Below are 16,322 nucleotides of genomic sequence, written 5' to 3'. Positions count from 1 at the left end.
TGACAAAGTGAATTTTTGGGCTTTTGTGTAGAAATAAGATCTTCTCCCCAAATGGATGATATAAATGGATTATATGGAGGTAGTAGAGATCCTTGAATCATGTCTTGAGTTTTGGATTCATGCCCTGATCAGAAGTCAACTATCTTGGTGAATTAGGTCAAAACCCTAATTTGTCGACCATGTGAAAATAATGACTGTAGACTTTGAATTGAAGTGTGATGTCCAGTAGATCTTGTAATATGAGTTATTTGAAGATGATTGATGTCTTTGAATGATCCTCTGAGGTTTTTTAGGGTTTCCCAAATGTGATCCCTGATTTCAGTCCTTGAGAGGCTCAAAACCCTAGTCTGGTGACCTGAGTAAACCTGTACTCATATGACTAGATGTCTAATCAATCATAGATGAGAAAAGTGAAGTTTTTGAGCCCCATGATTGTATTAGAGACTAGTCTTTGTATTGATTGATCCTTTGCCTGAGCTTTCTTGTCTTTGAGCATCCTCGATTAGGTACCAGATGGAGAAATGACTGCTCTGGGTACTTGTCTTGACCTGATGAAAAATCCTGAAGATATGTCATCTCAGGGGGGTCAAAAATTAGGGTATGACAGATGCCCCTATTTAAGTTTCTTTTATCTGGAGGGAGAGAGATTGAGATCTTGATCTCTCCTGCGTAAAAGAGACTTAAATATCAAAGAATGCCCGAATTTTGGGCGCTCCTGAGATGTTGTAATTGATAAAATCTTTGCATGATTTGATCCTGTTGTCGCACTTGGCGGGGGATGAGGAGACAAACTCCTGCAGAAATACTTGATGTGGATTCTGGTGAATGGATGGCAATATAGGATGCGCAATCCATCTTCTTAAACTAAGTGTTGATACTTAGAAAAAGGTAAACAACCTCCTCTTGTTCCGGATGTCCAAATCTCGGAACTGGTCTTAGTTGCGTTTGGACAATATCTCAGATAAAGAGAAAATTTCCAAAGGTTTGTTTCCTCGTCAAACTTCTTACCAGCACTTGGAGGTAAGATACCATTTGACGGTAAATAAAGAAACTTTGAGGGTTTGTTTCCTCATCAAACTTCTCATCAGCACTTGGAGATGAGATACCATTTGATGGTAAATAAAGAAACTTCAAATATTTGTTTCCTCATCAAACTTCTCATCAGCACTTGGAGATGAGATACCATTTGACGGTAATAAAGAAACTTTGAGGGTTTGTTTCCTCATCAAACTTCTCATCAGCACTTGGAGATGAGATACCATTTGATGGTAAATAAAGAAACTTCAAAGATTTGTTTCCTCATCAAACTTCTCATCAGCACTTGGAGATGAGATACCATTTGACGGTAAATAAAGAAACTTCAAAGATTTGTTTCCTCATCAAACTTCTCATCAGCACTTGGAGATGAGATACCATTTGACGGTAATAAAGAAACTTTGAGGGTTTGTTTCCTCATCAAACTTCTCATCAGCACTTGGAGATGAGATACCATTTGACGGTAAATAAAGAAACTTCGCCATCTTCCCTTTTGACCTGGCATCTTTGAAAGATTGTCATATGGGCCCATGCTTTTTGAGGGGCTAATGACTTTGTTTGAAGGCGGACGAACTGTTTTCGGGGTGAAAACTGCCATTCGTCGATTGGTGCCTGGGGAATCAACAAACTGTTTTCTTAAGGGGAAAACTACCATTTATTGACTCTGTGGGGAACTAAACATCTCTGAAACAGACAAACTGTTTGAAGAAACTACCATTTGTCGATCTCTTGAGTATTTAACAGACAAACTGTCTTTCCTTGGGGAAAGACTACCATTTGTTGACTCCGCTGGGGATCATGAACTATCTTCTGGATGAAGACTACCATTCACTGATTCTGTTGGGGAATCATTTGTCGATCTGCTGGGAGATTCTGGATTATTCTTTGACAAGAAGTGGCACCTCTCGACCTTGTTGGGGAAATGCCAAACTTTTGGGGAAGTCCAAAATGCGAAGCAGACTATCTTATCTGATGAAGATTGTCGAGCGTTGCTCTGCAGGAGATTCTCAGTTGAGGGATTCCAAAAGTGAACAAACTATCTCCTTGAGGGAGACTACCATCTATTGACTTGCTTGGGGAAATCTCTCTACATGGATCGTTGTCTTGAAGGAAAAAGTTTCTCCAGGACTTGCAGGGGAAACTTGAGTTCATGCCCTCATGACTCGGGCATTCTCATGATTAAAAGCCTAATTTGACTATGCAGTTGTGATGTAATGTATGCATGAATATTATGACAATTATAAAATGTAAAGTGAATGTGAATAGAATTGTCGCGGATGTAAAATCCTAATGATACGACTTGAATTCTTGTTGATCAGAAGATGTCCTCTTCTTGTAGTTCGAACTCTGTTTGGAACATCTGGCTACCAGTTGTCCGCTGTCCGAAGTAAATGATATGAATTGAAGTGAAGATCCGTCATCGGGAGATGTTCGCAAAGCGACCTCATGGGGAAATCTTGGTTCCCGGAGTCTCAACCGTTCTTGGAGCAACTGTTTGCATTCTTCCTACTGTTTGTAAACCTCAGAAAGAAATTTCACCTTTATTTTTGCAAGTAAATTCATTTTTATTTTATGAAAACATTTGTTTCAAGAAAGTGACTGTTTAAATTTAAAATGCATTTCAAGAAACTGAATAAGACTAGATTGCAAAGGAAAAGCACAAGGCTCAAATTTATATATGGAATGGTAATCAGCCAAATGCTTGATTCCATGGAGTATTTACAAAGTTGGAGATTGGTAATTTTCGGGAAAAGGGCTTCGATGAAACGTGATGATCGTTATCTTTCCTTTCCACTCCGAGTTGCGCTGTATTCGTGCTTCGTAGAAGATGACCTACTGCTGATGAACATGAAGGATAGAAAAACACTTAGAAAGGGGGGGGATTGAATAAGTGTGACTTTAAATCTTGGACGATAAAAATAAATTGCACAATTATTTTTATCCTGGTTCGCTGTTAACGAAGCTACTCCAGTCCACCCCCGCAGAGATGATTTACCTCAACCTGAGGATTTAATCCACTAATCGCACGGATTACAATGGTTTTCCACTTAGTCCACGACTAAGTCTTCTAGAGTATTCTGATCACAACTTGATCACTCCAGGAACAACTGCTTAGACAACTTCTAAGACTTTTCTAGAGTCTACTGATCAACCTGATCACTCTAGTTACAAACTGCTCAGCCAACTGCTAAGACTTCCTAGAGTATTCTGATCAACACGATCACTCTAGTTACTTACAACTTAATGTAATCAATCTAAGAGTATTACAAATGCTTCTTAAAAGCGATAATCACAACTGTGATATTTCTCTTAATCGTTTAAGCTTAATCTCACTAATATATTACAACAGCAATGTAGTGAGCTTTGATGAAGATGAAGATTCTGAGTTTAGATTTGAACAGCGTTTCAGCAAGTGTTTTTGAATAATCTTGTTCAGAATCGTTAACCTTGCTTCTCATCAGAACTTCATATTTATAGGCGTTGAGAAGATGACCGTTGAATGCATTTAATGCTTTGCGTGTTCCGTACAGCATCGCATTTAATGTTATACGCTTTTGTCAACTACCTCGAGCCTTGTTCACGCTGTGTCTACTGACGTTGCCTTTAGTAGCTTTAACGTTCCTTTTGTCCGTCAGCGTAGTCTGCCACGTGTACTTCCTTCTGATCTGATGTTTGTGAATACGACGTTTGAATATCATCAGAGTCAAACAGCTTGGTGCATAGCATCTTCTGATCTTCTGATCTTGAAGTGCTTCTGAGCGTGATACCATCTTCTGAGCTTCAGTGCTTCTGATCTCTTGTTCTTCTGATGCTTCCATAGACCCATGTTCTGATTCTGCTTCGACCATCTTCTGATGTCTTGCCAGACCATGTTCTGATGTTGCATGCTGAACCATTTGAGACACAACTTCTGAGCGCTGAATTATGCGTACTCTTTATATATATTTCCTGAAAGGGAAATTGCATTGGATTAGAGTACCATATTATCTTAAGCAAAATTCATATTATTTTTATCATCAAAACTAAGATAATTGATAAGAACAAATCTTGTTCTAACAATCTCCCCCTTTTTGATGATGACAAAAACATATATAAATGATATGAATTTGCGATCAGAAAGAGTAGACGGCAAAAGACAAATTACACAGCTATAGCATAAGCATATGAATATGTCTCCCCCTGAGATTAACAATCTCCCCCTGAGATAAATAATCTCCCCCTGAAATAAATACTCGAAGAACTTTGATAAAAGACTTCCCTGATTATTTCGGTAGAGACGATCATATAAGCTTCTGCCTTCAGAGAATTCATAGCTTCTGACTTCTGCTTCCATTGGACAGCTTCAGAACTTGAATTTCTTTAGATCCTTAGAACACTCACAGCTTCTGATTCCTGCTTCCATCGTGGACAGCTTCAGAACTTGAATTTCTTTGATCTTCAGAACATTCACAGCTTCTGACTTCTGCTTCCATTCAGGACAGCTTCAGAACTTGAATTTCTTTGATCTTCAGAACATTCACAGCTTCTGATTTCTGCTTCCATTCAGGACAGCTTCAGAACTTGAGTTTTCTGGATCTTTTAGAACATTCACATCTTCTGATTTCTGCTTCCCTCGGATAGCTTCAGAACTTTGAATGTCTACCAACATCACTTCATGCTAGATTTGTATCAGAACATTGTTGAATGTACCAGAGCATCATCAGAGCATCTCTACATCCTGAAATGTTACAGAACAAAAACTAAACGACAAAAGTCAGCATGAACGAGTTAGAACATAAAATGTATGTTTGAACACATTATATGTATCAGAGCCATATAGGCTGAAATAATGTATCAGAGCAAATAATGTATCAGAGCCATAACATTATATGTATCAGAGCAAATAGAATTTAGTCAGAACAGGATAGACAATGATATTCAAATTCTATTATCAGTGCTTCTGATTCATTCTCCTTTCTTGCTTCTGATATCTGAAGCTTGACAGCACTCAGCTTGCTTCAGTTTCCAAGAGCTTATTCCTTTTACAGAATAACGCTTCTTATGGTTTTGCTTCTAGTGTTTGCTTCTGAAGATTCACTTCACTTCTCTGTACCTGCAAAACACTTAAACCATATAGAACTTGCAGTTCTTGTTAGTGAATGTGTGGGAGCCTCTTTACCCAGCAACTGATAGATTTAATCAAATCATTTATCATTTATCTTCTCCCCCTTTTTGTCATAACATCAAAAAGAATATTTTTAAAAAAAATTCAGATGCATAAAACGACAAATAGAATCACTGGAATGTAAATGCAAAGAAACTTTTTCATTGATAATCAAAAGATATTACAAGAAGTTCCTATGTTTAACAAGATGAGAAACATTCCTAGCAAATACAAAAAAAGAATTTCCAAGGAGGAAATCACTTCAACAGGCTTAGGGTGAACGCTGGGTTTGAGCTAGGTTTTTTTTAAAAAAATTGAGCAAGAGACGAAAACGGAAGAGAGAGAGAAAAAAAAAACTTGATGAAGAAAAGCAAAGAGATAGAGAGAGATGATGAGGGAAAGAGAAGAGTTTGAAGAGTATTAAAAAGGAAAATAAAATGAAACGAATGATGAAAAGCATTTAATGTTACGTGACGTGAGGAGAGATAATAAAGACAAATGAGGTGACTAGCACAGTTACCTATGGTCGGTGTCCCTTCAACTGCACGCACGTTTATCCATGAATAGTAACGACAGGTTTACCATCCCGAGATAAAACGTAACAGCTGTTTTGCTTTAAAAGAGGTTCTGAATCAACTTAGACAATGAAACGTTAGTAATAACCGAATCATAATTTCTAAAAGATTTTAATCAGAACTTCTGATATATAAAAAATAATCCATGTTCATTTCAGAAGTTACTCATACATAAGAACTTCTCATCTTCTCATTCTGGGCATAAATCCATACTGATGTTCTTCAGAATGAACTTAAACCTATCTTCAGCCAGGGGTTTTGTAAAGATATCAGCCCATTGATGGTCTGTATCAACAAAGTTTAAAGATATAACACCCTTCTGAACATAGTCCCTTATGAAATGATGTTTAATCTCAATATGTTTAGCTTTTGAATGAAGAATAGGATTCTTAGATAAACATATAGCAGAAGTATTATCACAGAATATAGGAATGTTACTCTCATATATCTGATAATCTTCCAACTGACTCTTCATCCAGAGCATCTGTGTACTACAGCCAGCAGCAGCGACATATTCTGCTTCTGTCGTTGATAGAGCAATAGTTGCTTGCTTCTTGCTGTACCAGGAGATCAAATGACTTCCAAGAAATTGGCAACTTCCTGAAGTACTTTTTCTTTCAATTCTGTCTCCAGCATAATCAGCATCACAGAATCCTACTAAGTTGTATTCGTTAGATTTTCTGTAAACTAAACCAACATTAGTAGTACCTTTCAGATACCTTAGAATTCTCTTAACAGCAGTTAAATGAGATTCTCTAGGATCTGATTGGAATCTAGCACACAAACAAACACTGAACAGAATGTCAGGTCTAGAAGCAGTCAAATATAGAAGAGATCCAATCATACCTCTGTATAACTTCTGATCTACCTTCTTACTTACCTCATCCTTACCTAGGATGCATGTTGGATGCATAGGAGTTTTGGCTTCTTTGCAGTCCAGAAGATTAAACTTCTTCAGAAGTTCCTTCACATACTTGGTTTGGTGAACATACGTTCCTTCTGATGTTTGATTTATTTGTATTCCAAGGAAATACTTGAGTTCTCCCATCATGCTCATTTCAAACTCAGCCTGCATAGACTTAGCAAACTCCTTTCCAAGTGTAGCATTAGATGTTCCAAAAATAATATCATCTACATATATTTGACAGATTAAAATATCCTTTTCAAAGGTTTTACAAAAGAGAGTAGTGTCCACTTTTCCTCTAGTGAAACCATTATCTAGAAGGAAAGAACTTAAGCGTTCATACCAAGCTCTGGGAGCTTGCTTCAATCCATATAATGATTTCTTTAGTTTAAACACATGATTCGGAGACATAGAGTCTTCAAAACCAGGAGGTTGATGGACATAAACTTCTTCATCTATATAACCATTTAAGAAGGCACTCTTAACATCCATCTGATAAAGAGTGATGTTATGTTGAGTGGCAAATGAAATTAATAGACGAATAGATTCTAACCTGGCCACTGGTGCAAAGGTTTCTGTATAGTCAATCCCTTCTTGCTGACTATAACCCTGAGCCACCAATCTGGCTTTGTTCCTTACCACCTCACCTTTCTCACTGAGCTTGTTTCTGAAGACCCATTTTGTACCAATTATATTGAATCCATCTGGTCTAGGAACAAGGTCCCAAACATCATTCCTTGTGAACTGATTCAGTTCTTCTTGCATAGCAATTATCCAGTCTGGATCTTCTAGAGCATGATCAACAGAAGTTGGCTCGATCAAAGATACAAGACCTAATTGACAGTCTGCATTGTTCTTAAGGAATGCTCTTGTTCTGATTGGATCATCCTTCTTTCCAAGAATGACATCTTCTGAATGACCAGAGATGAGTCTGGATGATCTTCTGACAGATGGTTCTTCAGACATACTTAGATCCTCCAGAGAAGCTGATACTTGATCTTCAGATTCTTTGCTTCTGAGAAGCTCTGCTTCTGATGCGTTGCTTCTTGGCTCAACAACTTCTGATATGTCAATATCATAACCTGCAAAATTATCAAACTGCTTTGGTTTTTCAGAACCAAGCTTATCATCAATCCTGATATTGATTGATTCTTCTACAATCAATGTTTCAGTATTGTATACTCTGTAGCCTTTTGAGCGTTCAGAATATCCAAGAAGGAAACATTTCTGTGCTTTGGAATCAAACTTACCAAGATAATCTTTAGTGTTCAGAATAAAGCATACACATCCAAAAGGATGGAAATATGAAATGTTGGGCTTTCTATTCTTCCACAATTCATAGGGAGTCTTATTTAGAATAGGTCTGATAGAGATTCTATTCTGAATATAGCATGCAGTGTTTATTGCTTCTGCCCAGAAATGCTTAGCCATATTGGTTTCATTGATCATGGTTCTGGCCATTTCTTGCAGAGTCCTATTCTTTCGTTCTACAACCCCATTTTGCTGTGGAGTTCTAGGACAAGAGAAATCATGGGCAATACCATTTTCTTTGAAGAACTCTTCAAAGGATCTGTTCTCAAATTCACCACCATGATCACTTCTGACCTTTATGATTTTACACTCTTTTTCAGATTGAATCTGAATGCAGAAATCAAAGAACACTGAATGAGTCTCATCCTTGTGTTTCAAGAATTTTACCCATGTCCAGCGGCTATAATCATCTACGATGACTAATCCATATTTCTTCCCTCTGACAGATGCTGTTTTGACTGGTCCAAATAGATCAATGTGCAAGAGTTCTAATGGCCTTGAGGTAGAAACAACATTCTTAGACTTGAATGCAGGTTTGGAGAACTTGCCCTTCTGACATGCTTCACAAAGAGCATCTGATTTGAATTTCAGATTAGGGAGTCCTCTGACAAGATTCAGTTTGTTAATCTGAGAGATCTTTCTCAAACTAGCATGACCCAATCTCCTGTGCCAGACCCACTGCTCTTCAGAAACAGACATAAGACAAGTCACCTTCTGACTCATAAGATCTTGCAGATCTGTCTTATAAATGTTGTTCTTCCTCTTGCCTGTAAATAGGATTGAGCCATCCTTCTGATTTACAGCCTTGCAAGACTTTTGATTGAAGATTATATCATAACCATTGTCACTTAATTGACTGATAGATAAGAGGTTATGAGTTAATCCTTCTACAAGAAGTACATTAGAAATGGAAGGAGAGTTACCAGACTTTATAGTTCCAGAGCCAATTATCTTGCCCTTCTGATATCCTCCAAACTTGACTTCTCCTCCAGACTTAAGCACCAGGTCTTGGAACATAGACCTTCTTCCTGTCATGTGTCGTGAGCATCCAGAGTCCAGGTACCATGACATGTTGTGCTTTGTCCTTCTTGCAGCCAAGGATATCTGCAATAGGAATAATCTTATCCTTAGGTACCCACATTTTCTTGGGTCCTTTCTTGTTAGATTTTCTCAAGTTCTGATTGAACTTGGGTTTGACATTATAAGCAATAGGAGGAACAGCATGATAATTTTTAATATGAGTTTCATGATATTTCCTAGGTTGTGTCACATGCTTCTTGGTGTGTGTTATGTGAAAACTTTGTGCATGTGAAGTGTGCCTAATATCATGAGAGTGGCCATACTTGAACTGATCATACAATGGCTTGTATGTGAGTTTCATTTCATCAACAGGTTCAAGTTTGTATGGGGTTTCACCCTCATAACCAATGCCAACTCTTTTGTTTCCAGATACGGCATATATCATAGAAGCTAGCTGACTTCTGCCAATACTTCTAGATAAGAACTTCCTGAAACTTAAATCATATTCTTTCAGAATATGGTTTAGACTAGGAGTGGATTTTTCTGAATTAGACGGAGATCCAACATCATTGGATAATTTTAAAAGTTTATCTTTCAATTCAGAATTTTCCAATTCAAGCCTCTTTGTTTCAAATTCAAATAGCTTTTTCAGCTTTTTGTATTTAATACAAATCTGAGACTTGGATTCCAGAAGTTCAGTTAATCCGGAAACTAACTCATCTCTAGTAAGTTCAGAAAATACCTCTTCAGAATCTGATTCTGATGTAGATTCTGATCCGTCATCTTCTGTCGCCATCAGCGCACAGTTAGCCTGCTCATCTTCTGATTCATCTTCTGACTCATCCCGGGTTGCCATAAGACCTTTCTTCTTATGAAACTTCTTCTTGGGATTCTCCTTCTGAAGATTTGGACATTCATTCCTGAAGTGTCCTGGTTCATTGCATTCATAGCACATGACCTTCTTCTTGTCAGATCTTCTGTCATCAGAAGATTCTCCATGTTCAAATCTCTTTGAACTTCTGAAGCCTCTGAACTTCCTTTGCTTGCTCTTCCAGAGTTGATTTACCCTTCTGGAAATCATGGACAGTTCATCTTCTTCTTCAGATTCTGATTCTTCAGGATCTTCTTCTTTGGCCTGAAAAGCGTTAGTGCATTTCTTGATATTAGATTTTAATGCAATAGATTTACCTTTCTTTTGAGGCTCATTTGCATCCAGCTCTATTTCATGACTCCTCAAGGCACTGATAAGTTCTTCCAGAGAAACTTCATTCAGATTCTTTGCAATCTTGAATGCAGTCACCATAGGACCCCATCTTCTGGGTAAGCTTCTGATGATCTTCTTCACATGATCAGCCTTGGTGTATCCTTTGTCAAGAACTCTCAATCCAGCAGTCAGAGTTTGAAATCTCGAAAACATCTTTTCAATGTCTTCATCATCCTCCATCTTGAAGGCTTCATACTTCTGGATTAAAGCTAGAGCTTTAGTTTCCTTGACTTGAGCATTTCCTTCATGAGTCATTTTCAAGGACTCATATATGTCATAGGCCGTTTCCCTGTTAGATATCTTCTCATACTCAGCATGAGAGATAGCATTCAGCAAAACAGTTCTGCATTTATGATGATTCCTGAAAAGCTTTTTCTGATCATCATCCATTTCTTGCCTTGTCAGCTTTACGCCTCTGGCATTTACAGGATGTTTGTAACCATCCATCAGAAGATCCCATAGATCACCATCTAGACCAAGAAAGTAACTTTCCAGTTTATCTTTCCAGTATTCAAAGTTTTCACCATCAAATACCGGCGGTCTAGTATAACCATTGTTACCGTTGTATTGCTCAGCAGAGCCAGATGTAGATGCAGGTGTAGGTGTAGACTTTTCACTTTCATCAACCATCTTTTACTGAAGCGTTTTTCTCTTCCTGAATCTTTTCTAAACACGGTTAAGTGCTTGCACCTTAGAACCGGCGCTCTGATACCAATTGAAGGATAGAAAAACACTTAGAAAGGGGGGGGGATTGAATAAGTGTGACTTTAAATCTTGGACGATAAAAATAAATTGCACAATTATTTTTATCCTGGTTCGCTGTTAACGAAGCTACTCCAGTCCACCCCCGCAGAGATGATTTACCTCAACCTGAGGATTTAATCCACTAATCGCACGGATTACAATGGTTTTCCACTTAGTCCACGACTAAGTCTTCTAGAGTATTCTGATCACAACTTGATCACTCCAGGAACAACTGCTTAGACAACTTCTAAGACTTTTCTAGAGTCTACTGATCAACCTGATCACTCTAGTTACAAACTGCTCAGCCAACTGCTAAGACTTCCTAGAGTATTCTGATCAACACGATCACTCTAGTTACTTACAACTTAATGTAATCAATCTAAGAGTATTACAAATGCTTCTTAAAAGCGATAATCACAACTGTGATATTTCTCTTAATCGTTTAAGCTTAATCTCACTAATATATTACAACAGCAATGTAGTGAGCTTTGATGAAGATGAAGATTCTGAGTTTAGATTTGAACAGCGTTTCAGCAAGTGTTTTTGAATAATCTTGTTCAGAATCGTTAACCTTGCTTCTCATCAGAACTTCATATTTATAGGCGTTGAGAAGATGACCGTTGAATGCATTTAATGCTTTGCGTGTTCCGTACAGCATCGCATTTAATGTTATACGCTTTTGTCAACTACCTCGAGCCTTGTTCACGCTGTGTCTACTGACGTTGCCTTTAGTAGCTTTAACGTTCCTTTTGTCAGTCAGCGTAGTCTGCCACGTGTACTTCCTTCTGATCTGATGTTTGTGAATACGACGTTTGAATATCATCAGAGTCAAACAGCTTGGTGCATAGCATCTTCTGATCTTCTGATCTTGAAGTGCTTCTGAGCGTGATACCATCTTCTGAGCTTCAGTGCTTCTGATCTCTTGTTCTTCTGATGCTTCCATAGACCCATGTTCTGATTCTGCTTCGACCATCTTCTGATGTCTTGCCAGACCATGTTCTGATGTTGCATGCTGAACCATTTGAGACACAACTTCTGAGCGCTGAATTATGCGTACTCTTTATATATATTTCCTGAAAGGGAAATTGCATTGGATTAGAGTACCATATTATCTTAAGCAAAATTCATATTATTGTTATCATCAAAACTAAGATAATTGATAAGAACAAATCTTGTTCTAACAGAACACTCCGCTATGGATTTTGAATGATCAAGTTTGTCCTGAACACAGTTACTTGCCATATATCCCTAACTTTTGCGTAAACTACCCCTTTCGGGTTTTAAGTTTACCGGGATTGATTATTTATTTTTTATGTCTCTAACTTTTGCCTGAATCGCCCTTTCGGGTTTTCGATTCACCGAGACGCTCTTTTTTGCCTAAGCCGCTCTTTGCGAGTTTTCAACTTAGCGAGCTGTTCTTTTATTTATTTAGGCGAAGTATTTCTTGACTGCGTCGACGTTCACAGGACGGGTGAATTCTTCTCCATCCATAGTCGTGAGTATTAAGGCTCCTCCTGAGAAAGCTCTCTTGACCACGTAGGGGCCATCATAATTGGGAGTCCATTTTCCTCTCGAATCTGTGAGAAAAGATTGAATCTTTTTGAGTACAAGGTCGCCTTCTTTGATTGTGCGAGGTCGAACCTTTTTGTCGAAAGCTTTCTTCATTCTTTGTTGATATAGCTGTCCGTGGCATAAAGCTGTCATGCGCTTTTCTTCGATTAAGTTCAATTCATCGAATCTGCTTTGACACCACTCGGCTTCTGTTAATTTTGCCTCCATCAAAACTCTCATTGATGGGATTTCAACCTCTATTGGTAGGACTGCTTCCATGCCATATACAAGGGAGAAAGGAGTTGCTCCAGTCGAAGTACGTACTGATGTACGGTAACCATGAAGAGCATACGGGAGCATTTCATGCCAATCTTTGTAAGTGATGACCATCTTCTGAATGATTTTCTTGATGTTTTTGTTAGCTGCTTCTACAGCTCCATTCATCTTTGGTCTGTAAGGAGATGAGTTGTGATGTTCGATCTTGAATTCTTCACAAAGCTCCTTCATCATTTTGTTATTCAAATTTGACCCATTGTCAGTGATTATCTTGCTAGGAACGCCGTAGCGACATATGATGTGATTCTTGATAAACCTGACGACAACTTGTCTTGTAACGTTTGCATATGAAGCTGCTTCAACCCATTTGGTGAAATAGTCTATGGCTACCAAGATGAAGCGATGTCCGTTGGACGCTTTTGGTTCGATCATTCCAATCATGTCGATTCCCCACATGGAGAAAGGCCAAGGGGAAGAGAGTATGTTGAGCAGAGATGGTGGCACATGAATTCTATCGTCGTAGATCTGGCATTTGTGACACCTCTTTGCGTACTGGTAGCAATCTGACTCCATCGTCAGCCAATAATATCCTGCTCTCAGTATTTTCCTTGTCATGGTATGTCCATTGGTGTGAGTACCAAAGGAACCTTCATGTATTTCTCTCATGAGTATTTCTGCTTCTTTTCTGTCAACGCATCTGAGCAGAACTATGTCGAAGTTTCTCTTGTACAGAACATCTTCATTCAAGAAGAATCTACAAGCTAAATTTCTCAAAGTCTTTCTATCTTTCTTTGACGCCCCAAGAGGGTACTCTTGCTTTTGAAGAAAGTTCTTGATGTCGTAGTACCACGGTTTGTCGTCGATGATTGCTTCTATTGTGAAAACATGAGCGGGCCTATCCAGGCGCATAACATCGATCCGAGGAATGTCATTCCAATGATTTATCCTAATCATGGAAGAGAGTGTGGCTAATGCATCAGCCAAATTGTTTTCTTCACGAGGAATGTGATGAAAATCTACCCTGTCGAAGAATGGTAACAATCTTCTCGCGTAGTCTTTGTAAGGAATTAGCCCCGGTTGGCGTGTTTCCCATTCTCCTTTGATTTGATTGATGACCAAAGCAGAATCTCCATATACATCCAAGTGTTTGATTCTTAGATCCATGGCTTCTTCGAGACCCATGATGCAAGCTTCATATTCGGCCTCATTGTTTGTGCATTTGAAAGTTAATCTGGCAGTAAATGGAATATGGGTACCCTGAGGTGTAACAATGATTGCCCCAATTCCTCGTCCATAAGCATTGACAGCTCCGTCAAAGATTAAGCCCCACTAGGATCCTATCTCAGGTCCTTCGTCTGGTAGTGGCTCGTCGTGATCTTTCATCTTGAGGTACATGACGTCCTCGTCCGGAAAGTCGAAACTGGTTGATTCATGATCATTGAGTGGGTGGTGAGCCAGGTGCTCAGCTAGAATGCTTCCTTTCACGGCTTTCTGTGCGTGATACTCAATGTCATATTCTGATAACAACATCTGCCAACGGGCAATTCTCCCGGTTAAAGCAGGCTTCTCAAAGATGTACTTGATTGGATCCATATGAGAGATCAAACAAGTAGTATGTCGAATCATGTACTGGCGGAGACGCTTGGCAGCCCAGGCCAAAGCACAACACGTCTTCTCGAGCATGGAGTAGCGGGATTCACAGTCAGTGAATTTCTTGCTCAGGTAGTAAATGGCATGCTCTTTTCTTTTTGTCTCGTCTTGCTGTCCAAGGACACAACCCATGGAATCTTCTAAGACGGTTAAGTACATTATCAAAGGTCTTCCTTCCACTGGAGGAGACAAAATGGGTGGTTCGAGCAGATATTCCTTAATGCTGTCGAACGCTTTCTGACAATCGTCTGTCCAGACGTAACTTTGATTTTTCCGTAGAAGTTTGAAAATAGGAGCACAAGTTGCTGTCATGAGATATATGAATCTCGAGATGTAATTCAGACGTCCAAGAAATCCTCTAACTTGTTTCTCGGTTCTGGGCGAAGGCATTTCTTGAATTGCCTTGACTTTGTCTGGATCTACTTCAATTCCTCGTTTGCTGACAATGAAACCAAGGAGTTTTCCTGAATAGACACCAAAGGTGCACTTGTTGGGGTTCAGGCGAAGCTGAAACTTCCGTAAGTGTTGAAATAACTTTGTCAGATTCTGTATGTGATCTTCTTCATTTTCTGATTTGGCAATCATGTCGTCCACGTAGACTTCCACTTCCTTATGCATCATGTCGTGGAAAAGCGTAGTCATGGCTCTTTGATAAGTTGCCCCTGCGTTCTTTAGTCCAAAAGGCATGACACGATAGCAGAACGTGCCCCAGGGGGTGATGAAAGCTGTTTTTTCCATGTCTTCAGGTGCCATTTTGATTTGGTTGTATCCTGAAAATCCGTCCATGAATGAGAAAACTTTGGATTTTGCTGTACTGTCTACCAACATATCAATATGTGGTAAAGGAAAATCATCCTTAGGGCTAGCTTTGTTCAAATCTCTGTAGTCGACGCACATGCGGACTTTTCCGTCTTTCTTAGGAACGGGAACAATGTTAGCTAACCACTGAGGGTATTCTGAAGTGACGAGGAAACCTGCGTTGATCTGCTTTTGAACTTCCTCTTTGATTTTCATGGCCATCTCCGGATGAGTTCTTCTCAATTTTTGCTTGACCGGAGGGCATTCTGCTTTTAACGGCAAGTGATGCTCCACTATACTGGTATCCAACCCTGGCATATCTTGATAAGACCAAGCGAAGACATCTGAGAATTCTTTGAGTAGCTGTATCAAACTCTTTCTGATCTCTGAACTGAGCGAAGCTCCAATCTTAACCTCTCTTCTGTTTCCATCGGAACCAAGGTTAATGATCTCTAGAGGCTCATTGTATGGCTGAATGGCCTCTTCCTTTTGTTGAAGTAACCGTGAAATTTCCTTTGATATTTCTTCGTCTTCTTCTTCCTCTGCCTCGAATACAGGAAACTCAAAGCTTGGAGAAGTCATACGGTCGCACGTTTCAACGGGGTATTTTATGATTAATCTGCATATGTGTGATAAGTTTTATTTAGACAACGAGGGAAGACTCGGTGTATGCAGTTAATGGAATATTTGATGTTTTTTAAGGGTGTTTTTTAGGATTACCAATTTCCGAAAAAAGAAAAGGGAAAACTAAACGAAGGAACAGAATGACATTTTTATTTATGGACAGTCATTTCTTGAAACAAAGACCCTATAAAACAAAACTCTATTGCTTTGGGCGAAGCAAAGAGGGACATTTTCCTAAGAAATAGTAAAATGCAAAGCCCTATGAAACATCTCTTCACCCTGGGCTATGGTGAGAGGACAAAATAACGGTGAAAGTTCCTACTTAGGAGTGCGAACAACAGTTGAAACTTCAACAGCTGTCCAGTAGTGGCGAACCCCATTGTGCACTAAGTAATCTGGAACCTTAGGCTTAAGCTGGCCTGTGGT

Source organism: Vicia villosa, linkage group LG2 (assembly GCF_029867415.1).
Source record: "Vicia villosa cultivar HV-30 ecotype Madison, WI linkage group LG2, Vvil1.0, whole genome shotgun sequence".
Classification (NCBI taxonomy): domain Eukaryota; kingdom Viridiplantae; phylum Streptophyta; class Magnoliopsida; order Fabales; family Fabaceae; genus Vicia; species Vicia villosa.
This window is presented reverse-complemented; position numbering follows the sequence as displayed.